The sequence below is a fragment of the Mirounga leonina genome, unplaced genomic scaffold, assembly GCF_011800145.1.
Source record: "Mirounga leonina isolate KUSES-001 unplaced genomic scaffold, KU_Mleo_1.0 Mir_165, whole genome shotgun sequence".
Classification (NCBI taxonomy): domain Eukaryota; kingdom Metazoa; phylum Chordata; class Mammalia; order Carnivora; family Phocidae; genus Mirounga; species Mirounga leonina.
In genome coordinates this window covers 42,075,746-42,101,746 of record NW_023270415.1, presented here as the reverse complement: position 1 = coordinate 42,101,746, position 26,001 = coordinate 42,075,746, and the positions used below count along the sequence as shown (strand labels likewise).

Sequence of the window (26,001 nt, the reverse complement as noted above, 5' to 3'; positions counted from 1 at the left end):
GAATGGAATACTGACTTCTCCCTCTGAGGTGGGTCATCCTCTTTTCAGGAAATGCTGGAATGTTCTGGTTGCCGGGTGCTGACCAGCATCCCCAGCTCCCATTCCTGGCTAACTTCCTTAGGTCATTCTCTCCCTGACTTGACAGGACCACTCCCTCTTCCCTGAACTCTGTCTCTTCCATAAAGTTGAAGAAAAGATGCCATGGCCCCCTATCAGCTGACTCAGCGAGTCAGGCAGGTACTGCTCTGTGGTTCAGTGTGCCCAGGGATGGCCTCACATACGTCCCCATTGCCCGGGTGGAGTGTCACATGAAAACCGAGGTCCAGAAGCCCTCAGGCCCAAGGTCAGGGTTGCCCAGAGTCCCACCAGCAGTAGAAAGGCCGGAGGCCCCTCTGTCCTCCAGGGACATCCATCCCTTCCTTCAGGCCAACCAGGCGCAAAAGGGCCTGCAAACCACAGTTCCCATTGAGCCCTACCTCTGCCCCTGGAGAGAGCTGCTGTAAGCTCCTGTGGCTGGCAGCCCTCTGGACCGGGCTGCAGGCCTCCCAGGTCCCCCAGGGTTCGGCAGCTCCACACTTCACCCCATGAACTTCCTTGCAGGTCCGGCAGGACTCGACCACCCTGGTCCTGACTCCTGGAGAAACCTGCGCCAAACGTGTCCTTGGGACCAGCACCCTCCTCACATCTGCTTCGGGGTGGAGGACATTTCAGATGTCAGTCCCTTCCGGCCCAGGCGCCTGACTGCTCAGCAAGGTCAGCAGGATGGGCCTGGGAAGTCCCGTGCTCCAACAGCTCCAGCCCGCAGCCCAGCCTCGGGACAGAGCAGCCTCAGCCTGGACAACAGGAATCCATCCACACCCACTTCCAAGTCTTATTATATCTGTATTCCCAGCAGGTCTGCCACATAGCAGGTGCATAACAAGGATTCCTGGGTGTCTCTAGACCATTTCCTACAGCTCTTCTTTCAGTCCAACACCAGTGCAGCTCAGCTTCTTCCTCCAGTCCTGCCATGGGCACAGGGGCCCATAGGAACCCCTTCTTAACCTCCCAGTTGGGAAAGGTCAGAGGACTGCAGACTGAGGTGTTCCTGGGCCAGCCCCGAAACCTGGTGTATCAGTTCCCTGTGGCACCCATAATAAATTACCATAAATTGGCTCACTACAAACGACAAAAATTTATTCTCTCACAGTTCTGGAAGCCAGAAGTCTGAAATCAGTATCTCTAGGCTGAAATTAAGGAATTGGGAGGGTCACACACCCTCCAGAGGCTCTCGGGAAGGGAAGAATACATTCTTTGCCTCCTCCAACTTCTGGTGGCTAGGGGCATTCCTTGGCTTGTGGCCACATCACTCCAGTATCTGTACCTGTGGTCATATTGCCTTCTCCTCTTCTGTTTTTTTTAATTAATTTTTTTAAAAGTAGACACCACACCCAAAGCGGGCCTTGAACTCATGACCCTGAGATCAAGTGTTGCATGCTCTACCGACTGAGCCAGCCAGGCACCCCCTCTTTTCCCTGTATTCAGTCTTTCTCTGTCTCTCTAAGAATACGTGTGATTGCATTTAGGACCCACTAGGATAATCCAGGATAACCTTTCCATCTTGAGATCCTTAACCACATCTGGATTAAATTTAACTTAATCTCGTCTGGGTGATAGCAACGTCCTTTTTTTTTTTTTTTTTGCCACATAAGGTGACCATCAGAGGTTCCAGGGATTTAAGAACTAGATATATTTGACGGTCCAGTCTGTGACCAGTCTGGCCAATGGACTCAGAGCCAAAGTGCCAAGTGTCACTAGGAGGATAAGGCAGGGAAGAACCTCTGCAAGTTTCCTTAGCTCCCCCTTCACTTGCCATGGTGACCGTGAAGGTCTCACACTGAGATGACATAACCACAATACAAAACAACCCAGATCCCTGAGTCATCGCTATAAAGGAGCCGTCTGATCCTCAGAGGACTGCATCTGAGTGAGAAAACAAAAACAAAATATAAAACTTGTGTATGTTTTTTTTTTTTAAAGATTTTATTTATTTATTTGAGACAGAGAGAATGAGAATGACAGAGAGCACATGAGATGGGGGAGGGTCAGAGGGAGAAGCAGGCTCCCTGCCGAGCAGGGAGCCCGATGCGGGACTCGATCCAGGGACTCCAGGATCATGACCTGAGCCGAAGGCAGTCGCTTAACCAACTGAGCCACCCAGGCGCCCCAAAACTTGTGTATGTTGAGCCACTGAGATTTGGTGTCTGTTTGTTAGCACAGCAAAGTCAGTTAACTGACTGAACATCAAGGTCTTCTGACTAGGTGTTTTTCCATTATCCTTTCTCAACCAAGCTTCTTAAAAGAATTGTCTGCACTTCTGGTCTTTACTTCCGCACATCACATTCACCCTCAGTCTCTTCAGTCAGCCTTCTAGCCCATCTCTCTACTGAATGTGCCCTGTGACCACCATATTGCCAAATCCAATCAACACTATTAGATTTTTTTCATAACGGAATTTCTGAGGAGTGTGACTCCGCTGAAAAATTTTCTTTCCTTGGCTACTCTAATAGAAGGTAACAGAAAACCTGATCCAAACTGGCTAAAGCAAAAATACATTTCATTATAATCACGTAGGAAAGGGCTCAGTGGAGGAGTAGAATCCAGGGATGGTTGCTACAAGTAGACCAATGTCATCAAAGACCCCAATTCTTTCTATTTCTCCTCTCTGTCAGCTTTGGTGTGTTGACTTGATCCCTAGACTGCTTTTCCTTATGGTCATAAGAGAACTGCAACTGTGCCAGGTATCACCTGCAGACTCAACAAAGTTCAAAGGTAAAAGAGAACCATCTCATCCTTGCTTCTGTCTTAAGAATATAAGTTTTTCCAGAAACCCTTTAGAACTCTTCCACTCACGTTTCATTGGTCAGAATGGATCACATGTTGATTCCTAAGCTAATCACTGATGAGGGGAATGTGGTTACCACTCCTGGCTTCCACCATCATGATCCAGTCTCTGGAGCAGGAAGGCCCACGTGCTTATGTCAAGGAGGATAGAGGGACTTGTGTTGCTTAGACAATCCAGAGTCCTTGCAGAAGTTTCCACGACACTCCCTCTGCTGTTTCTCCTGCTCTTCTGCCACTCTTTCTTGGTGTCCTCTCCCGGGTCCCCTTTCTGAAGGCCCCTTGAATTTTTACTTCCCTGAGGGTTGTATGTCCAGACTTCTTCTGGTTCTACTCCACACCCTCTCTCCAGCAGTCTTGTTCATCTTTATGATCTCAACTTTCACACAAATGTCCAGGAACCCAAGCCTATACCTCCTGCTCTGAATTATCTCTTGAGCTCTAGACCCTAACAGAAAACTGTTTGCTCCCTGAAGTCCCAAGGGATCCTCAAACTGAACGTGTTTAAAGGAGAACCGATCTAGATCTTCTCGTCTGACTTCTTCAAAGTTGTTCTTCTTCTCATGTTTGTGGTTTGAATTAGGGGACTCATCTACTGCTCTCCACTCCTCCTTCTACCACATCAAATTAGTCATCGAGCCCTGGCACTCCAGCCTAAAATCTCAAATGCATTCATCCTCCGCATCCTCACAGCTACTGCTCGGGTTCAGACCTCATTGTGTCTCTCCTGGTATGCCACGATACAACCTCCTGGCCCCGGTCTGGAAGTCTTCAATCCACCGCACACAGCAATCACATTCTCCCCCTTCTTATCCATGTCCCCCAGCTTCTGAATAGACCTTCTGGGCCTTCCAGGAGCCAGGCCTCTGCTGCACCATCATCTCACCCATTCCCTCTTCACTCTACATCCCAACAATTTCACTGGGCCTTTGTGCATGCTGTTCCCACTGCAACCCAGCAAACTCCTTCCTTAAACCCCTGCTTACTCATCCCCTTCTCCAGAAAGCCGTCCCTGATTCCTTTCTAATAAAAGTAACCAGTGCCTCTTCTAGGCAACAGGTTTCTTCAATGGTCCAATCAATATTTACTGAGCACTTACAAGGTGCCAGGCACTGGGGTACCGCAAGGAACACAACTGACAAGTCACGGCCCTGCAGGAGGGAGAGGAAAGGAAACAAAGCTTTGAGATGTCAAAAGGAACTGAAAAAATGAGGGAAAGGGCCTCAGGGAAGATTTTCGTGCGCACCTGAAAGGAAGTAGGAGCTCACCAGGTGAAGGAGAAAGAGTAATTCGGGCAGAGGAAACAGCACATGTCAAGACCTGGAGGTAAGAAGGAATCTGGCACATCAAAAATATTGAGATGTCAAGTCTAAATCTTGTACAAGCTTCTCTTGCTGGACCCCCCCACACCAGGCTCACCGGCTGGTCTTCCCTATGGGGAAAAGCACAGAGAGGGCAGGCTCCAGGTCTGACCTTCACCTCTTACTTCTGCAGGACACAGCACCCAGGGGGCGCTCAGGAGATTTCAGGCCGATGGAGAGAGAATGGATGTAATGAATGTGTCCTGTGTAAAGTGGGAGACTCTTTGTCCAGGCAAGCTTATCCCCAAGGAAGGGGTTGGGGGGTGGAAGTACCCACCTCGTACCCATCCTCTTGTCCACGCCCAGACTTGCCAGCAAGTTGCTGGCTCCGTGGGCAACAGGAGTGATGCTGACGTAACTATCCCCCAAGAACAGTGCTCTGTGTCCCCCCCTCCCCGCCCCCGGCCCCCTGCTTGGAGGTGGGGCCTGGGGGAGGTGTTTAGGTTTAGATGAGGTCATGAGGGTGGAGCCCCCATGAATGGGATCAGTGCTCTTCTAGGAAGAGACAGGCAGAAGCGATGATCTCTCTGCACCATGTGAGGACCCAGAGAAAAGGAGACCGTCTGTGAGCCAGGAAGGCGGCCCTTACCGCAACCTGACCGTGTGTGGACACTGCCGTCCCAGACTTGTAGGCCTCAGGAACTGTGAGAAACCGCTTTCTTTCGTTTAGGTGCCCCCATTCTGTGGGCTTTTGTTACAGTAGCCACTTCCTGGCCTATCCCTTCAGGCTTTTCTCCCTGGCAGATCCACCCAGCAAGGCTGTGCAGAAAGGGAGGATGCGGGCAGCTTCTCACCATGCCTCCTTCCTCAGCTCCACCACCCGGCCTGGCCCCACTGAGTGCACCCAGAGAGCCTGGCCCCCCTGCTTGAAAATACCAGGCCTAGGCCGGTCCTGGAACGAATTAACACCATGGCTACAAATTCAGACAGACACAGAACCCTGTGCCACGAAACGGGCTCCCCCCTCCTCTTCAAAGAAGGCTACAGATACGGACGGAAGAAAACCTGGACTCCAAGATCCAGGCTGGGTCCTGGAGCCAATCCTAACCCCACGGAGGCTGGGTAGTACCACTGGGAAGCTCTCAGTGATCAGCCTGGCTCACACTGTCCCATTTTGGAACAGCAGACAAGGCCCAGAGCCTGTCTGCAAGAACTCAAGCATCCAGAGCAGAAGTCTGCCTGAGTTCACCTGATTCTCCTCTCAGGACTCTGCCTGCCTCCCACAGTGGCTCTTGGTGCCCCCGGGGGATAAATCAGATAAAAGGCAGTGATATAAAAAGATGGATGGAGACTCTGCCCTGGGCTCATCAGGGGCAAAGCCCCCAGGCTCCCAGAGAGGGTGGCCCATCCAGGCGGAGGACAGCGGAGCCCTGCAGGAAGGAAAATGTGAGTCTTTGCCCACATTATCCCTCCCTCCAGCTCCCTGTGGCTGGGTGCTAGAAGGGACCTGAGCAGAGCGATCCTGGAGTGATGCTCTGCCTCCTTCCCACCTTTACTTGGGGGTTCACTCTGGGAGGTCTGGCAAAGCAACAGTAAGATGAAGGCAATTTTAGAGAAAATCTGGAGAATGGAGACTAGTAGATCCCAATGTTGTGGGTCCCTAGAACAATAGGTTGGAGAATTACTCAGAACCACTAGGGGGCAGGGACATCCGGTAGGAGGGTGATGTAGAGTGGGGTGAGCACAGACAAACCTGCTAAATTCTGGCAACCAGCCCCCTTCTAGTTTCTCCCAGTCTGTCTTTTTCACAATCTGTCTGGGGAGAGAGGGTGGCAGGCAACAGCCTCTGCAGATCCCAAAGAGCATGTAAAGCAAAACTCTCCGGGTTTAGCCAGCCAGCCTGAGGTAGGGTCCTCCTTATCTGACCCTTCTTTATCTGGGCTTCCCAAATTATTAACCACGCTCTTCATCTGCTTCTTCCACCCACTCATAGGACTGAGGAGCCTTGGGGTTGTGGCCAGGAGGAAGAGTGACCCCCTATGGGTACCAGGAAGAGATGCGTCCCCCATGGGAACCCCCCAGGGAGCCCTAGGACCAGGGCCCTCCTGAGCGTGGCCTGTGGGAAGGGTTTCCTCTCCTGCTTCTGCAGAAACGTGCCATTGCTGCAGGAGGGTCAAGTTCGGGGAAGGTGTGCTGGGAGGGCCAGTGTGGGTCTGCTGAGGGCTCAGACTCTCAGAGCGAAAAAAGTACAGTTTTCCCTGTTCGCACCTTTTCCGTAGTAATATAGGTCCCTAAAACTATGTGCATGAGGCTTTCCACGAACCAGACTCCTCTGTTGGCCCTTTGTCTGAATTAGCGGCCTTTAGGAGCATGTCCCCCTCCCTGCCATCAGACACCTCGATGCGGAACTGCCCAAACTTCTCCATGCTTCTCTCCCCTTTGTGAGTGTGGTAGGCTGAACAATGGCCCCCAAAACATTTCTACTTCCTAATCCTGGAACCCATGGGTGCTACCTTATACAAAGAAGGGTGGGTGGGGGGGACATCTGGGTGGCTCAGTTGTTAAGCGTCTGCCTCCAGCTCAGGTCATGATCCCAGGGTCCTGGGATCCAGCCCCGCATCAGGCTCCCTGCTCAGCCAGGAACCTGCTTCTCCCTCTCCCACTCCCCCTGCTTGTATTCCTTCTCTCACTGTGTCTCTGTCTGTCAAATAAATCAATAAAATCTTTAAAAAAAAAAAAAAAAGGAATGGGTGGGGGGAGGAAGTTTGCAGGTGTGATTAAGGATCTTGAGATGGGCAGATTATCCCGGATTTCCTGGCGGACCCCAAATGCAATCACATGGATCCTTATAAGAGGGAGGGAGAGGGACATTTGACCCACACAGAAGAGAAGGTGAGGTGACCACAGAGACAGAGACTGGAATAATGTGGCCACAAGCCGAGGAATGCAGCAGCTGCCAGAGTCTTGAAGAAATAAGGAGCAAATTCTCCCCTCAAGCCTCCAGAGGGAGTGGGGCCCTGCTGACACCTTGATTGTGGCCCAGTGAGACTCACGTAGCCCTCCCAGCCCCCAGAAGTGGGATAGAACACATTTCTGCTATGTGAAGCCACCCAGTTTCTGGTGATTTGCTACAGGAACCACAGGAAATGCATACAGTGAGTGGCCTCATAGGATTCATTTCTATTATTCATTCAACGCTTACCAAACGCCAACCATAGGCCGAGCACCAGCGTAGGTACCAAAATGCAGCTGTGAACAGGCCCGAGCAGGCCTGGCCCCACAGAGCTGCAGTCCAGCTGCGTGGGGAGGGCCCAAAGGCATGGAGTGACCGTCCGACAGAGCTGCCTACAAATTATGGCAGCCTTCCAGATGAGGAAAGAATGGGCATTTTAAATGATCCTTTCTAAAGGTGACCTAAAAGAGAAAACACATGGGCCTCCATAAAATAGTAGCGATTACTTGACAAATTATATACAAGTATACTTGTAAGCACAGATGTGCTCTTCAGGAAAAACACAAAGCTCTCCAGATCCCAACTGCACCCCAGAAAGCCTTCGGGCCTTATGGGGACAAAGCTGGTCAGAGGAGGCCCACGCTCACAGCGCTCCCTGCTTTAGAGAATGAAGGCTCCTGCCCAGCGGACAGCCCACAGAAATGGTCTAACCCAGGGAAGATACCATGGAAAGGGCCCTGAAAGAATGGCTTTTCAGTGTTAACACAGATTGACTGCATGTAATTTACCCCAAACTTCAGGGTGAGGTCACAACTCTGGGCTTGCTTTAGATGAGTCAAAACACGTTGGGCCTAGGAGACTCCGCGCTCTGGCAAACTCGTGCTTTCCCACGTATAAGCTGGCTTCATCAGGCAGGCAGTGACCTCATGTAATCACCCTGTTGCGGTAAACTCCAGAACAGGCCACCTCCAAAACTGGTTATGCTCCTTGCACCACCCCGGCATTACCAGATACCTGATGCTGCAGAATATCTGCTGATCTTCTTGGCCGCAGGGCTCTGTCTGAACAACCCGAGAGGAGGCAATGGGCAGTGCAGGGCAAGGGAGGAGGCCAAGACAGTCCTCATTCCGCCCCAACCTCCTGAGCCTCCTACATCTCAGACGCTTAACAACCCCCCTTCTTTCCACCTCTTTTGAGGATTAAACGAGACAACAGATGGAAGTACACTTGGACAAGAATTAGGTGTGGAAGACCAAGTGATGTTTTTAATCATTGGCATTATTCGGTCTCCTCTGGAAACAATGAATTCTACATCAACTTTGCAGGGTCCCACCACCTCCACCCTGAAAAACCTTCCTCTAAATTTTGTTTCAGTAGCTACAACTATGGGTTAGCTGATGCCCCACCCCCTTCCTTGTTACCTGCCTCCATGCTTGCAGCTCCAGAGCGGAGCTACCTGAGTGGAGTGCTGACTGGTAAAGAATCAACCTTACCCAAAGAGAAGTCCAGCCTCTGTCCTCAGCTCCTTTGAGGTATCTCTAAGCCCTTGGAATGTCCTGCCTAATAGGAGTTTACCTGGGGGCTTTGGGCCACACAATGTGATTTATGGTGGGGTCTCCAGAATGGCTAGAGATTAAAGGTCAGCCAAGTGGGTGGTCCACGATGACCACCTGACTGAGCTCCAATAAAAACTCTGGACACCAAATTTCGGGTGAGTTTCCCTGGTTGGCAATCCTCCACGTGTGTTGTCACACGTTGTTGCCAGGAAAAATTGGTGCTGTCCATGATTCCACTGGGAAAGGAGAGCCAGAAGCTCCACTCTTGGAACTTTCTGCTCTGCATGTCTCTTCCCTTGGCCCATTGCTTTCATTGTAATACACTGTAACCATAAGAGCTTTTAGTAAATTCTGTAGGTCTTCCTAGTAATTTATCAAAACTGAGGGTGGACTTGGGGACCCTTAGACTTGCAATTGACATCAGAAGTGAGGGTGGTCTTAGGGGGCTGCCTCCACATTCTAAGTTCGTACCCATTTTTGTGCCATGGACTGACTCCCCTGGCAGTCTGGTGAAGCCTATGTACCTTTTCCAAGATAATGTTCTTAAATGCATAAAATGAAATATAAAGTATTCAAAGTATAAAATATATAAAATATAAAGAATTCAAAGTATTCAGTAACCAGTCACATTGAAATCTAAGTATCAAACATGTGCTTCTTTATTGACACATTAAATAACAAGTTCTAGGGGCACCTGGGTGGCTCAGTCAGTTAAGTGTCTGCCTTCAGCTCAGGTCATGATCCCAGAGTCCTCAGATCGAGTCCCGCATTGGGCTCCTTGCTCAGCAGGGAGCCTACTTCTCCCTCTCCTTCTCCCTGCTGCTCCCCCTGCTTGTGCACTCTGTCAAATAAATAAATAAAATCTTTAAATAAACAAACAAGTTCTAGTAGCAGATTTAATACCTAGCTTAGAAGTAGTGACAAGCATAGCCGATCTTTCAAGTTATCTGCAACAACTATAAAGAAATGTGGACTTGTGTTGGTGTCAAAGTCAGAAGTATTGTTCCCACTGGTGTGTTTTGTTGCCTACATTCATAACTGGAGGAGATTATAAATTTTAATTAGAGGTTAGTGAAAATAGAAGGTCAAAATTTTTTCCTAGCCAAGGTCACAGACCCCATGAATTCTACCTACAGACCATCAAGGGGCCCAGGGGCCCCACATTAAGAAGCCAATCAAAGGCTTGGATGACAATCTTACCTTTCACAGCTGCTGAGATAGAACTGCTGCTGTGAATGATAGAAATGATAATAATAGCTAATACTCACTGAGCATTTGCTCTGTGCGAGGCATGATAAATGTGAAAGTGTCACACAAATTGACATTATATCACCTTAAATTATTTTTATACTATATCACTTAACAAAGATGAACTTTCTGGCTAAGAAAAGAATGGCTACTGCTTTGGGCATGTTTACTCTGAGCAAAGCCCACTCCGAGTGCTTTCTTTCTTTTTTTTTTTTTTTTTTAAGATTTTATTTATTTATTCATGAGAGACAGAGAGAGAGGCAGAGGGAGAAGCAGGCTCCCAAGGAGCAGGAAGCCCGATGCGGGACTCGATCCCAGGACCCTGAGATCATGACCTGAGCCGAAGGCAGACGCTTAACCATCTGAGCCACCCAGGCGCCCCCCCGAGTGCTTTCAATACATTGTTCCCTTCGGCCTCAGGACAAGCTGCTCAGGTGGGTCTGTTACTCCCATTTTATAAACAAGGATAGTGAGGCTTAGAGAATTTAAGCAACTTATTCAAATTATAATGCTAGTAATTGCTAGAAAGAGGAATTCAAACTCAGATCACTTTGGCTTAAGACAGCGCAGCTCACGAAAACTGACAGAAAGGCACATTTGCAAACAAAGGTGCAAACAGAGAGGCACCAGATGATCACATCACAATGGAAATAGACATAACTCAGCACAAGGTTCTGCATGGATTAACGAATCAATGATTGTCAAGGCAAGGCCATGAGGAAGTTCCTATGTTAATCATTAGTGTTTGGATTCCAGAACCATGGGGATCACAGAAGACTAATTGGTGAAGAGCTTCCTGGTTTCTCTAAGAACACTCTTGTTCTGCACACAGAGGTACCTACAGATGCCCCAATGGGCTAGAAGCATTCTCAATACCACGCCACCTGGACTTTGCTGTCTCCAAAGAAAATAATCTTGGAAGGTTCCTATTTGGAATGGACTCCAGATTCCTTCCTATTGGCAGGAAAACCCATCCAAGAACAAGGATGCTTTGCAGAAGCAAAGGCTGGAAGGACTGAGACAGAGGTAGGGAAAAAAACTTGAAGTAAGAGAAGTCACAGAACAGGAAACTATCTGGCACCCAGGCCACCACTCCCTATTTCCTCACTCATGGCGGACCTTGCTAATGGGACGTTTATAATTCCCCCTTGCTGAGATAGGATGCAGCCTCAGATTCCTTCCCGAGTGAATTTGACACACAGGTTGAAACTTCTTTTCCATCAGAACCAGGCACGCCAAAAAAAAAGGGAAATGTGCTACTCTTGAGATAACGACACAAAACCAAAATAACTCACACTTCTTGAGTCTTTATCTTGAGTCTTTATCTTGTGCCCGCAGTCCCTATTCTAAGCATTTTACATGTATTAACTGATTTTTCCTCCTTCGCAACAACCCCATGAGGCTGATACTGTGATAAGCCCCATTTTCCTTAGGAGAAAACTGAGGCACAGACAGGTTACATTACTTGCCCAAAGTCACCCAGCAAGTAAGGGATAAAGTTAGGATTTGAATCCAAGCAGTCTGGATCTAAAACTCGCGTATTTAAATAACCATTACACTGTGTTCATACTGTCCATGTGCCAGGGGTATTTTCAGCTAATGTTCATGGCAAAGGACAAAGATAAGAACAACTTTACAGTTTTGCATGTTGGACACCAGCGAAGGTGCTTATCCATCCTGGACGACTCTCCGAAGTCCGTAGAGCGATGCTTTTGTCTGTGAATGCACCTTGCTCTGGTCCTGCTTCTCAGCGCAGCTGACTTCCTCATTTCCCACCCACCCCAGAACAGCTCATCTGCAGGTCCAGGCTGGCCACAGCTGGGACGGGTAGCAGAGCCCAGCAGGAAGTGTGTCTGAGACTTCTGGCTGAAGCCGGGCCTCCCCTTCCCCCTCCTCACCTGCGCCCTCCAGGGCCTGTGTATTCTGTATATCCCGGCATTCTGCCAACACCGGGCATTGAGAACAGATGCAGAGGAGGCCAGCTCCACCCCTGCCTGGGGTCCCAACGGGAACAAGTATGATCTCCAAGGAAACGAGCTAGAGTCAAACCACCTGACTCAGCCACCATACCACAAAGATGGAGCCTAAGGGAACTTTAGGAGAGAATAAACAACCCTTCTCCTCTGCATCAGAAAAGGCTCACACGTGCCCTTGTAGGTAGCTGCTCTCAGCAGCAGGAACAAGCACGTCATCCGAGCCGAACCCGAGGCCACCACCCACATCTCCCCAAAGTTTCCACGTTCAGTGACTGCCGAGGCAGCGGGCAGGTGGCTGTGGCAGAACCCCGCGAGGTGCTGTCGGCTTTACGGCCTTCCCACCAGTGCCAGAGCGCTCCCTCCTCCCGGTCTGGGGGCACCGAGAGGGAAATAGAGACTTTCTCAGGAGCACTAGACCAGCAACTCTCAGTATTACTAGTGGCAGTTCTAGTTATTACCCAGAGTGACGTGGGACCCACTGGGTTCCCACACTAAAACCCTGACAGGGAGTCGGGTCGGAGAGAGTCTGGGCCGACTGGAGGGTCCCAGGACCGGTCCAACCATGTTGGCATCAGCCATCACTGAGAATTAACTCAGACTCCCCTTTCCCTTCTACCCACGAAAAAGGCACATTTTCAGAAACCCCATTTAAAGCTCTTCAAATGCTTTCAGTAAATTTTGTAGAGCACTTTATCACATAGAGTAGTACAAAACACCATTTCACAGGTACTATTTTTTTACTCTTCCATGAAATCTGAGAGGCATGGAAGGTAGATCCCTATACCCATTTGTTAGGCGAGGAAACAGGTTCTAGAAGATGGAGTGAAAGCCAACATCACATGGCAAGTAAAATGGCAGAAAGAAACCCAAACCCAGGTCTGAATCCAAAGTCCCAGCTCTTCCCACTTTACCAAGTCAACACCCTGTTGTGCTAATACCACAGTGGGGGCCCACTCACCCTTAAGCGGTTCCTGGGGCACCATGAGGCAGAGGCAGAATTCCAAATGAATCTCTGGAGCCCTCGCAGCCTCCCCCAGCCTGCTGCTCTGGCACCTGGCGTATCCTTCCCCCACTCCCTATCTCCTCCCTCACCCCCACCTTCCTGGTAATTACTGCTAGAGCAGATAGCTTGGGCCATTAGACTCTCCCCAACTTTCGGTCAGCATCCACTTACCACCAGCAGGATAGGGAGCAGCTAAAATGAGAGGGTTAGATAATCTTGTCTATACTGGGATTATAAATGTATAATTCTCAGCTCTTACCTCCAGCTTTTTGTAAAGAAAGCTTTTCAGAAATAGGTCAAGCTAAGGGTGAGTCAGACAGAAGCCCCTCACATCTGCTTAAGTCAAGAAAACCCAGATGTAGAGAAATGTCCTAAGTAGTTCCCTGTAGCCAATGCTTTTCTGGTCACATGGAATTCTGGCGAGATCCCTGCTTTGGGAAATTTTCACAGGCCCTGTCCAGAAAATGCAGGCACATAAACCCACAACTTCACCATATTTTCCCTTTTGAGGGTAGGATTTGGGCTCCTGTCTCACGAGGTAGTCAGGTCCTGAGAGATCAGGTCCACACAGGGTCCTCCTTGTTCTGAGGTCCCCTCTGCAACTTCTGCCCTCACCCTGTCCTCTCACTGTGGTGCCCTGTCCTCTTTCTTGGCACAGGAAGGAAAGCAATCGGTCAAATTACAGCCTGGTGAGATGTGGGTGTCACTCTTCCCAGAATCAAGTGCAATTCGGCAGAGAGAGCAGTGATTGGGCAAAGGGATCAGAACCGGGCTGTTGACTAGGCCCAACTCATTGAGCAGGTGGGCATCACCTTCACTTTTCTTTCCACCCCTCACTTTCGAATCTGTGCTCTTGGTTCCCTCTTCCCCACCTGGGACTGTATCTGAGGAAGATCCTAAAACATTTTGGTCATTTTCAGATATTAACTGATGATCTTTATTTTCAGATCTTAAAAGTGCCAGGCCAATCTCAGTGAGACCTTGCAGGTCTCAGCCAGCTTATTCTTTCACCTTCATCTCCCACCCGACCTTCGACCCCCATGCCTGACCCAGATGCAGACACCTGCCATGAGGTGAGTCACCGTCTCTTCTTTTTCTCTTCTCTGAGCATTTCTCCTCCTCCATCCACATTCACCACCTGCTTCAGGCTCTCTGGGTTTAGGGCAGGGAGGAGAAATGAGAAGCAAAAGGGCAAAGTGTCCTTTTAATTAGCTAATGCGATTTCTACCCCTCTCTGGCCAGATTCAGCAAAAAAAACAACAAAAAAAACCAGGATGCTCAGTTAAATGTGAATGTCAGATAAACAAGGAATAATTTTTTGGTAGAAGAAAGTGGCATGCCACATTTGAGCATCTTGTGTTTCATTTGGAAACTATACTCTGGCTGCCGAATGTCGTGACTCTATAACTTCCTATACCACAGACATCAGCCATGTTTACTGACATCTCAGCTCATGTTAAATGCCCTCGCTATGTTTGGGATAATTTCAGCCCTGTGCATCCCACCTCTACAATGTAAAACTCAAATCAAATTCCAGCCTTTCTTGCAACAGATGAAGGCATGTGTCTCAGATTCTGCCAATCAGACACAACCCTATAATTTTTTTTCCTCTGCAATATTTTTTCTTTTTTTAATTTTTTTTTCATCATGATAAGTGTACTCTTTAGTTCCCACCCTCTATTCCCCCCACACCCCCATCCCCTCCCCTATGGTAACCAGAAGTTGGTTCTCTATAGTTAAGAGTCTGTTTCTTGGTTTGTCTCTCTCTCTTTTTTCCCTTTGCTCATTTGTTTTGTTTCTTAAGTTCCACATAGGAGTGAGATCATATGGTATTTGTCTTTCTCTGACTCACTTATTTTGTTTAGGATTATACTCTCTAGCTCCATCCACGTCATTGCAAATGGCAAGATTTCATTCTTTTTTATTGCTGAATAATATTCCATTGTATATATTTACCATATCTTCTTTATCCATTCATCTGTGATGGACACTCGGGCTGCTTCCCTAGTTTGGCTATTGTAAATAATGCTGCAATAAACATAGGGGTGCATGTATCCCTTTGAATTAGTTATTTTTTGTATTTTGGGGGTAAATATCCAGTAGTGTGATTACTGGATTGTAGGGTAGTTCTATTTTTAACTTTTTTTTTTTAAAGATTTTATTTATTTATTTGACAGAGAGAGACACAGTGAGAGAGGGAACACGAGCAGAGGGAGTGGGAAAGGGAGAAACAGGCTTCCCACTGAGCAGGGAACCCGATGTGGGGCTCGATCCCAGGACCCTGGGATCATGACCTGAGCCGAAGGCAGACGCTTAACGACTGAGCCACCCAGGCGCCCCTATTTTTAACTTTTTGAGGAAACTTTATACTGTCTTCCACAGTAGCTGCACCAGTTTGCATTCCTACCAACCGTACATGAGGGTTCCTTTCTCTCCACATCCTCGCCAACACTTGTTTCTTGTGTTTTTGATTGTAACCATTCTGACAGGTGTGAGGTGATATCTCGTTGTAGTTTTGTTTTGTTTTTTTTTTTTAAGATTTTATTTATTTATTTGACAGAGAGAGAGACAGAGAGAGAGGGAACACAAGCAGGGGGAGTGGGAGAGGGAAAAGCAGGCATCCTGCTGAGCAGGTAGCCCGATGTGGGGCTCAATCCCAGGACTCTGGGATCATGACCCGAGCCGAAGGCAGACGCTTAACCGACTGAGCCACCCAGGCGCCCCTCTCGTTGTAGTTTTGATTTACATTTCCCTGATGATGAGTGATATTGAGCATCTTTTCATGTGTCTGTTGGCCATCTGGATGTCTTCCTTGGAGAAATGTCTGTTCATGTCCTCTGCCCATTTTTAATTGGATTATTTGTCTTTGGGGTATTGAGTTGTATCGGTTCTTCATATATTTTGGATATTAACCCTTTATCAGAGATGTCATTTGCAAATATCTTCTCCCATTCAGTGGGTTGCCTTTTAGTTTTATTGATTGCTTCCTTTGCCATGCAGAAACTTTTTATTTTGATGTAGTTTCAATAGCTTATTTTTGCTTTTATTTCTCTTGCTTCAAGAGACATATCTAGAAAAATGTTGCTATGGCTGATAGAGAAATGACCACCTGTGCTCACTTCAAGGATTTTTATGGTTGCGGGTCTCACATTCGGCTCTTTAATTCATTTCCAGTTTATTTTTGTGTATGGTAAAAGAAAATGGTCCAGTGTCATTCTTTTGCATATGGCTGTCCAGTTTTCCCAACAGCATCTGTTGAAGAGACTTTTTCCTGTTGTATATTCATTCCTCCTTTTTGAAGATTAATTGACCAAATAATTGTGGGTTTATTTCTGGGTTTTCTGTTCTATTCTATTGATATATGTGTCTATTTTTATGTCAGTACTATACTGTTTTAATTACTACCACTTTGTGATGTAACTTGAAACCAGAAATTGTGATACCTTTTTTTTCTGTATTTTTTTATTATGTTCAGTTAGCCACTGTATAATACATCCTTAGTTTTTGATGTAGTGTTCAACGATTCATTAGTTGCGTATAACACCCAGTGCTCATCACATCACATGCCCTTCTTAATACCCATCACCCAGTTACCCCATCCCCCACCCCCTCCCTTCTGCAACCCTCAGTTTGTTTCCCAGAGTCCAGAGTTTCTCATGGTTTTTCTCCCTCTCTGATTTCTTCCCATTCAATTTCCCCTCCCTTCCCCTGTGGTCCTCTACGCTATTCCTTATATTCCACACATGAGGGAAACCATATGATAATTGTCTCTCTCTGTTTGACTTATTTCACTTAGCATAATACTCTCCAGTTCTATCCATGTCGATGCAAATGGTGGGGATTCATCCTTTCTGATGGCTGATGCTTTTCTTTTTCAACATTGCTTTAGCCATTTGAGGTCTTTTGTAGTTCCATACAAATTTTAGGATTGTTCTAGTTCTGTGAAAAATGCCATTGGTATTTTGGTAGGTATTGCATTAAATGTGTAGATTGCTTTGGATAGTATCAACATTTTAACAAGATTTATTCTTCTAACCCATGTGCATGGAATGTTTTTCCATTTCTTTGTGTCATCTTTAATTTCTTTTATCAGTGTTTTATAGTTTTTAGAGTACAGGTCTTTCACCTCTTTGGTTGAGTTTATTCTTAGGTATTTTGTTGTTTTGGTGCAATTGTAAATGGGATTGTTTTCTTAATTTCACTTTCTGCTGCTTCATTATTAATGTATAAGAATGCAACAGAGGGCGCCTGGGTGGCTCAGTTGGTTAAGCGACTGCCTTCGGCTCAGGTCATGATCCTGGAGTCCCTGGACCGAGTCCCGCATCGGGCTCCCTGCTTAGCAGGGAGTCTGCTTCTCTCTCTGACCCTCCCCCCTCTCATGTGCTCTCTCTCATTCTCTCTCTCTCTCAAATAAATAAATAAAATCTTTAAAAAAAGAATGCAAGATTTCTGCACACTGATTATGTATCCTGTGACTTTACTGAATTCATTTATCAGTTCTAGTAGTTTTTGGTGAAGTCTTTAGGGTTTTCTATATATGGTATCATGTCATTTGTAAATAGAGTTTCACTTCTTCCTTACCAATTTGGATGCCTTTTGTTTTTTTATGTTGTCTAATCGCTGTGACTAGGATTTCCCATACTATATTGAATAAAAGTGGTCAGAGTGGACATCCTTATCTTGTTCCTCACCTTAAGGGAAAAACTTTCACTTTTTCACCACTGAGGATGCTGTTGGCTATGGGTTTTTCATATAAGGCCTTTATTATGTTAAGTATATTTCCTCTAGACCTACTTTGTTGAGGATTTTTATCACGAATGGATGTTGTATTTTGTCAAATGCTTTTTCTGTATCTATTGAAATTATCACGCGGTATTGTTTTGTGAATATTGAACCCCTCTTGCATCCCGGGAATAAATCCCACTTGATTGTGGTGTATGATTTTTTTTGATGTATTGTTGGATTCGTTTGGCTAATACATTGTTGAGGATTTTTGCATGTATATTCATGAGAGATATTGGCCTGTAGTTCTCTTACAATTCTCTTTTTTTGGTGGTGTCTTTATCTGGTTTAAGTATCAGGGTGATACTGGCCTCATAGAATAAATTTGGAAGTTTCCTTCCTTTTGTATGTTAGCAGGCTCTTTGAAGATCCCCAGCTGGGGATCTCCAGTGCCATTTTCTGATCCAGGCAACATGGGTGATACCCAATCCAGCTAACTTTCTATAAAAGTTCCTCAACTCCTGCTTCTTCACATAGCTCACAGAGATGCTTTCTGCTGGGGTCTCCCCTCCTGAGCAGGCAGAAATCTTGGGTGGGGTACTTTCAAGACACTCAAGCCTGGCTACCTTCCAAGGTGACCTGACACCTGGCCATGTAAACATCCCAGCCCTGGCCCCAACAAATTTTAGAAGTGTATGCCACTTCCAATAAACAGTTTAATGGAGCCCTATCGAGTGGCCTGCCTTCTTTCTGAATAAAGAAATTCTTGACTCTCTCAGCAATCTTTAGCCTTTTCTTAGATCTAGGCTAGGCTGGACATGGGTGATGTGCCAAGACCAGAAGTTGCAGGACCAGTTTGGATACTTCTGAGCAAGCTCCTCATGGATGGCCTAGCACCTCTCTTAAAAATACATGTGTGTTGGGGGGCGCCTGGGTGGCTCAGTCATTAAGCGTCTGCCTTCGGCTCAGGTGATGATATCAGGGTCCTGGGATCGAGCCCCGCATCGGGCTTCCTGCTCCTCGGGAAGCCTGCTTCTCCCTCTCCCACTCCCCCTGCTTGTGTTCCCTCTCTCGCTGTGCCTCTCTCTGTCAAATACATAAATAAAATCTTTAAAAAATTTTTTTCTAAAAAAAAAAAAATACATGTGTGTTGGTAGAGGTGAAAGTCATAGGGGTGGGAGATCACCTATTATTCTCAGCCTCGGGGTTTAACCAATATCCCACAGAGTTGGAAAAGCCTAGCCTATCCCTCTGGACAAAGAAAAAAGTGAGCCAGAGTATAAATTCACAGTAAAGTACAGGTGTCACCTAATCCCAGAGGTACTCACATTTTTTGTTTTTGTAATTTATTTTTTTAAGATTTTATTTATTTATTTGAGAGAGCGAGAGAGAGCATGAGTGGGGGGAGGGGCAGAGGGAGAAGCAGACTCCCCATCCCAGGACCCTGAGATCATGACCTGAGCTGAAGGCAGACGCTTAACTGACTGAGCCACCCAGGGGCCCCAGGACTCCTGTTTTAACAGAGGAGAGGGCAATGATCGACTTGAAAGTATGCATTGCTAATAAAACAAAATGCCCCAAATCAAAGATAAACCTTCACAGGAGGTCTGTTATACACCTGGTGCTGCCTATCTGAGTCCAGCACCAGTATTCTGCAGGGGGAGCTGGGTCCTAAGATTCACCTGAGCTGGCAAAAAGAGCTTGTAATGGCCCATTGGAAGGCAGCTTGAACAGTGCTGGGCTGGCCCGCCGGCTTGGTCCCCATGCCCACCCTGCAGGTAAGTAGCTGCCCACTGTATTTGGAAGAGTGCTGAGGGTGCCCTGGATTCAGTGGGAGAATGTGCTATCAACTTAGTGGGTGTGAATGCGGGCTTCCCACTTACCCATTATGTGACATTGCTGCTTAACCCCTGGACGCCCACTTCTATAAACTGATAAGGCCTGTTTATGATATATTCTTCTGAAGATTAAATGAAATGGTATTTGCAGAGCACCTAGCACCCAGTTGCACCCAATAGGTGTTACCTTCCTTCTTTCCACCTCTAAGATCCCTCATATCAGCATCTCAGCATACCTTTCTTCATGTCTATATATTGGTGAGTGTAGAAACTATATATTGGTGAGCAGTATTTACCATTTAGTCCCTGCATCACACAGATGCAAACCGACCCAGACTAAGGACAGAGACATCGTTACATTCTTCAGTGGTCCATCCTGGGTGTGACAAAATTCCTTTGGCATTGTCTTTCAGGTGTGCCTCCTGGTTGGTATTCTGAAGGGACAGGTTTTCAGTTTATAAAGATTACATGGTTTTGCAGTGAGATCATCACCCTTCCACATTCCACACAGACACACACGTGTGCACCCTTTCTGGGAGGCAGTGGGAGGGAGGGGAAGAACCTGCCATCCACCCGCAGAAAGCAAGGTATCATGGAAATCTTTTCAGCTGACTCAGGGGAACCCACTTAAACTCAAATTCAGAGTTGCTTTTCCTTGTCTTTTTAACATGAGGTGCCAGACTAAGGCATTTTGGTTGCATCTTTCCCTTATGTCTCACAGCAACCCTGTGAGTTTGGCAGTTCCTTGTACCTAATTTGCAGAGGGAACTGGGCAAAAAGAAGCGCTAATCTGAGGTTCGGGTGTATGCACAAGAGCTCAACCCAGGTCTACGGGGCTTCTGTTCTCCCGTTGGGTGAGAGCTGCTGCACCTGTAAGTCACCTGAGCCAGTATAAGTTTATACGAACCTTTCAGCTTGGTACACTCTCACCCTCCCTAACATGACTGACAGCTTTGCCTTACCCCCACCCCAAGCACCCCCAAAAAGGCAGGAGGAAAGTCCGCTGCACTTACCTGCTCCCTGTCCTCTGACTCCAGTAGGTGGGTCATCACTTTACCTACCCCACAGCGACCTGGCCACATGGTGAGGCATGGGCTCTGCTGTCCCTGTCCCTGCTCAGGAGATGTAGCCGACACAGCACCCAGGGGACATCTGAAGGTTTGGCCCAGGGCAGCCGTCTGCTCCTTCACTTTATCGTCTGAAGACCTCAGAAAGCAATCTCTACCATGGGGCAGGCGGGAGGGCTCATGTCTTCAGGGAGCCTAGAATAAAGTGCTGACTCATGGACAGGTGTGAGCAGAGTTAGGGAGGGGTTGCTGGAGGGGGCAGCTTTGAGAGCCTGGAGGTGCTAATCCCATCTTTTCCCCTGATCCGCATGTGACCGTGCCCTTCCTCTGCACTGAGGCTTCCTAGGGAACCGTGGAGGGCGGTGACAGATACCACATTAAGTTCCTGAAAGAGATCAAATGCCATTCTTTGAGTTTTTGGTTTAAAGGGAGGCCTGCAAAAAATGAATGGCCCTCCACAGCTCATGTTTGAACTGCACTTAAACTTTTTCAGGGCATTTCATAATGCCCAAGCCAGAAATCTGGTTAATCTATAGTCCTCTGCCTTCATGAACCTTCCGTACCAGCCCAACGAGCCTTTGTTGGTTGAATCCATTCATGGGAATTAATGAGATCCTCACAGTGACCTGGGAGGTGGCCAAGGTTATTACAAAATCACGCTTACAGATGGTAAGAAGAGGAAGGAACCAACATCTGTTAGGGGTCAGGGTGCCAGATTTAGCAAATCAAAGCATGGGATTCCCAGTTAAATTTGAATTTCAGATAAATGGCCAATCCTTTTTTTAGCGTAAGTATGCCCTATGAATATTTGGGATATACTTACACTAAAAAAATTCGTTGTTGTTTGTCTGAAATTCACATGTAACTGGGTGTCCTGTATTTTATCAGGTGACCCTAGTTGGAGGCCTACTGTGCGCCTGAGGTCATCTCTCCTTTCTCTCATTCCATCCTCATTCAGCCCTGAGAGGGAGCCAGGATTAAGTTATATTGACCTGACCGTACAGATGAGAAAAAAGGATACTTTGGTAAGTAACCTGATTTGCTTCATGTACCACAGCTCGAGGAAAAAGCGGTGGGGACTGGAACCTCGAGCCCCTGACCTCCCACCCTACTTTTTAGTGGGTTGGAGCTCACAGGGTAAGGAAGGCCTATGGCTGGTGGAGCCACGGGGGATCCCACATCACTGTGGTCAGAGAAGGCAGGTCCTAGTCCAGAGACTCAGCTCTTCGAGTGGAGCCCAGGCATGTAGACCAAGTTCACCTGGGTTCCTCTGGGCAACACTACACAGGCAGGCAGGGACAGCCTCGGGGCACCTGCCCACGGCTCATGACGAATGCCTTTGCACGCAAGTGGTTTGAGATCCCATGTGGAATGCTTGAATGCTACACAAATAATAACAATGCAGTGACAACAGTAACAGTAGTGTTAATTAGTATGTACTAACATACTAGGGTATTTGTGTACTGGTACAAGTATGTGCCAGGGATTGTGATAACTCTTTATCCCATTACTTCTTTTAACACCCCCCCCCCAAAACCCCCCAGTAATTGTATTATTATTCCCGATTGCCACCATTTCTTTTTTTTTTTTAAAGATTTTATTTATTTATTTGACAGATAGATAGAGAGCACAAGTAGGCAGAGAGGCAGGCAGAGGGGGAGGGAGAAGCAGGCTCTCCACTGAGCAGGGAACCGGATGCGGGGCTCGATCCCAGGACCCCGGGATCATGACCTGAGCCGAAGGCAGCCACTTAACCGACTGAGCCACCCAGGTGCCCCGCCACCATTTCTTGAGTGTTACCATGTGCTGGGCCTATACACATAATTTATGTCCTTATCTCATTTAACACAAACAAGCACCCTGTCAGGTGAGTATCATTATCCACATTTCAGATGAGGATCAGAGAATTAAGAAAGGGCCCAAGATCACAGAGCTGTCAGAACTCAAACCCGGATCTGCACCCCCACCTCCCGTGTGCATTCCACGCTGCACATGGCCCCTCCTCCCTGAGGAAGGTCAGATGCAGAACAACCCAATGCCAGTTCCAGCTAGCTCTTCCACACCCCTTCATGCACACGAAGGAAACTCACTTCCCCTTGGGTAAATCTGTCCTGGGATAAAAACTTAAAAACGATGTCCAGGCCCCCATAATGTTTCTGGTTGGTAAATTTCCTCAGGGAGTGCCTCTGTAATCCCCACAATTTCTGGCCACTTCCTTAGGTAAACCAGAGTTAGGGAATGCCTGTTGTGGTGTGGTGCCCCCCTTTCAGCTGAGTTCACTTCCCAGCTCCTTGCCCTTTGGTTTGGTTTGGTTTGATTAATGAGCAAAACAATATGGCTGCGAGACCCACCAGATTCCTAGAAACGAGAAACAAATGTGTCAATCTTCCCCAAATTAATTTATGGCTTCGTTATTTACATTCAAAATTCTAAAGGGACTTCTTTGGTGAAACCTCACTAATTTGGAAAAATCAACAGGCCAGGGAAAACCAATACATTTACAGTGAAAAAAAAAAAACAGTAATAACTGGGGACTGGTGTTTCTTGATTTTAACACTTATTAAATTAAAAAAGCAAGTATATGCAAGTTATGGGCAAACACATTAACAGAGCAAAATTAAAAATTCAGAAATGTACCTTCTACAAAGAACCTGACACGTGATAAAAGATGCACCTCAAATAAAGGGTGAGGGGATGGATTACTTAACAAGAGACTGTGAGGAGCAATACAATGGAGAAAAGGTAGTCTTTTCAACAAATGGTGTTAGACCAACGGGACATCCATATACAAAATAGTAATAATAATCTGGACACACAGATCTTACTCTCTTCACAACAAAATGGATCATAGACCTAAATGTCAAATGCAAAACTATAAAATTCTTTTTTTTTTTAAGATTTTATTTATTTATTTGAGAGAGTGAGAATGAGAGACAGCACGAGAGGGAAGAGGGCAGAGGGAGAAGCAGACCCCCTGCTGAGCAGGGAGCCCGATGTGGGACTCGATCCCGGGACTCCAGGATCATGACCTGAGCTGAAGGCAGTCGCTTAACCAACTGAGCCACCCAGGCGCCCAAAACTATAAAATTCTTAGAAGATAACATAGGAAAACAACAAGGTGACCTTGGGTGTGGGGATGACGTTTTAGGTACAACACCAAAGAGCTAACTGACAAACTGGACTTCACTAAAATTAAAAACTACTCTGTGAAAGACACTGTCAAGAGAATGAAAACACAAGCCACAGGGCAAAAGAAAATATCTGCCAAAGACTCATCTAATCAAGGATTGTTATCCTGTCAATCTTTGCAATTGCCACTCATCTGTCAACAAAATACAAGCTATCTTTATTGTTTTGATGGACATTCTTTTAATGATGACTGAGAATTAACGTATTTTCATATATTTATTTCTCATTTGCTTTTTATCTTTTGTGAACTGCTATTTATATCCTTTGCTCACTTTTTAAAGGCCTTGCCTTTTAAAAATTAATTTGTAAATGTCCTGTGCATATTAGAGATATTAACTCAGTGTTATATATGTTGCAAACGTATTTCCCGGTTTGTTATTTGTGTTTCAACTTTATTACTCTTAACATGCCAGGTGGTTTCTTTTTTTAACTGCATGTTTTTTAATCTACGAAATACTCCATTATAGTTTCCTTTTGACATCACACCTTCCGCACTTCAAGACAATAAAAATATTTACCCATATTTAGTATTTTATGGTTCACTTCTAATATTTGAATTTCTTATTTCTTACAATTTATTTTGGTATTAAAATGAGATTAGGATCAAGCTTTATGGTTTTCCTGTTAGAGAGTTGTCTCAGAGATTTGAAATGGCATTTTTATCATACACAGATGCTCAATTCTGATATATATTTATATACACATGCTGTGTTGGTTTGCTGGGGCTTCCATAACAAAGAACCGCAGACCAGATGGCTTAACCAACAGAAACTTGCTTTCACACCATTTTGAAGCTGGAAGTCCAAGGTCAAGTTATCAGTAGGGTCAATTTCTCCTAAGGCCTCTGTCCTTGGCTTGTACATGGCTGTTTTCTGCCTGTGTCCTCACATGATCTTCCCTCTGTGCATGTCTGTGTCCTATAAGACACAAAACGTAGTGGATTAAAGCCCAATCTAATGACCTCATTTAGCTTAAATACCTCTTTAAACACCCTGGCTCCAATTAAAGGCACATTCTGAGGTACTGGGGGTTAGAACTTCAATATATGAATTTGTGGGGAATACCATTCAGCCCATAATTCACAACATACACACACTGGATTCACTTGGGTCTGCGCTACTGTGTTACATTGATCTGTCTGTACCTGCAATAGTATCATATACAGTTATTGGAACTTTGTAACACATTTTAATATTTAGCAGGGCAAAACCTATCTCTCTGTGACTTGCCTTTTTCAGACTTCTCCTAGCTATTTTCACATTGCTCACTCTCCCTGTGAGTTTCAGGATTCATTTGGAATCCTTTGGGGATTTTTATTGAGATTAAATAGGAATTATAGATTAGTTTGAGAACGTGCTTCTTTTTAATATTGGGTCTTCCCATCTGTTACATGTTGAAATGTGTTTCCCCCAAAGACATGTTAAAATCCTCACCTCTGGTGCCTGTGAGTATGACTTTATTTGGAAAAATAGGGTCTTTGCAGATGTAGTCAAGTTAAGATGAGGTCATTAGGATAGGCTGTAATCCAATACGACTGAAGTGTTTATGAGAAATGGAGCAGGGGCATAGAGACAGAAATACAAGGAAAACGCTATGTGATGACAGAGGCAGAGACTGGAACGACATGTGTACAAGCCAAGGAACACCAGGGGTTCTAGTAACACCAGAAGCCAAGGCATTGCACAGAGCCTTCAGAGGGAGTCTGCTAACACCCTGATGTCAGAATTCCAGCCCCCAAGGACACCTGGGTGGCTCAGTTGGTTGGGCGTCCACCTTCTGCTCAGGTCATGATCCCAGGGTCCTGGGATGGAGTTCCACATCCAGCTCCCTGTTCAGCGGAGAGTCTGCTTCTTCCTCTCCCCCACCCCCACTCATGCTCTCTCTTGCTATCTCTGTCGCTATCTCAGTCTCTCTCTCTCTCTCAAATAAATAAATAAATAAATAAATAAATAAATAAATAAATAAAATAATAAAAAATAAATAAAATCTTAAAAAATAAAAAAAAGAATTCCAACCCCCAGAACTGTGAGAGCAAATTTCTTGGCCACTCAGTGTGTGGTCATTCATTATGGCAACCCTAGGAAACTAATACACCATCCAATAATAAGATTTGTCTTTCTGTGTATTCAAACCTTACCAGTCCCAGGAGAGTTTCACAGAGATGCTGTTCTATTTTGTTCTGTATTTGTTTCTGTTACATGTGTTTCTAGGTGTTTTATTTTCCTGATGTTAATTATGAGTGGAATTGCCTTTCCATTATATTTTCTA

General features: G+C 46.3%; 1 long non-coding RNA gene across 1 annotated transcript in view; it reads right to left on the bottom strand.

The window, feature by feature from the left end:
• The window catches only part of LOC118015040, a 64,689-nt gene extending 43,962 nt beyond the window's left edge, over nt 1-20,727 (bottom strand). Inside the window, exon 1 of the long non-coding RNA XR_004680509.1 lies at nt 20,491-20,727. This is a non-coding gene — a long non-coding RNA (uncharacterized LOC118015040). The remainder of the gene's footprint in view (nt 1-20,490) is intronic.
• Nucleotides 20,728-26,001: the final 5,274 nt, after the last annotated feature.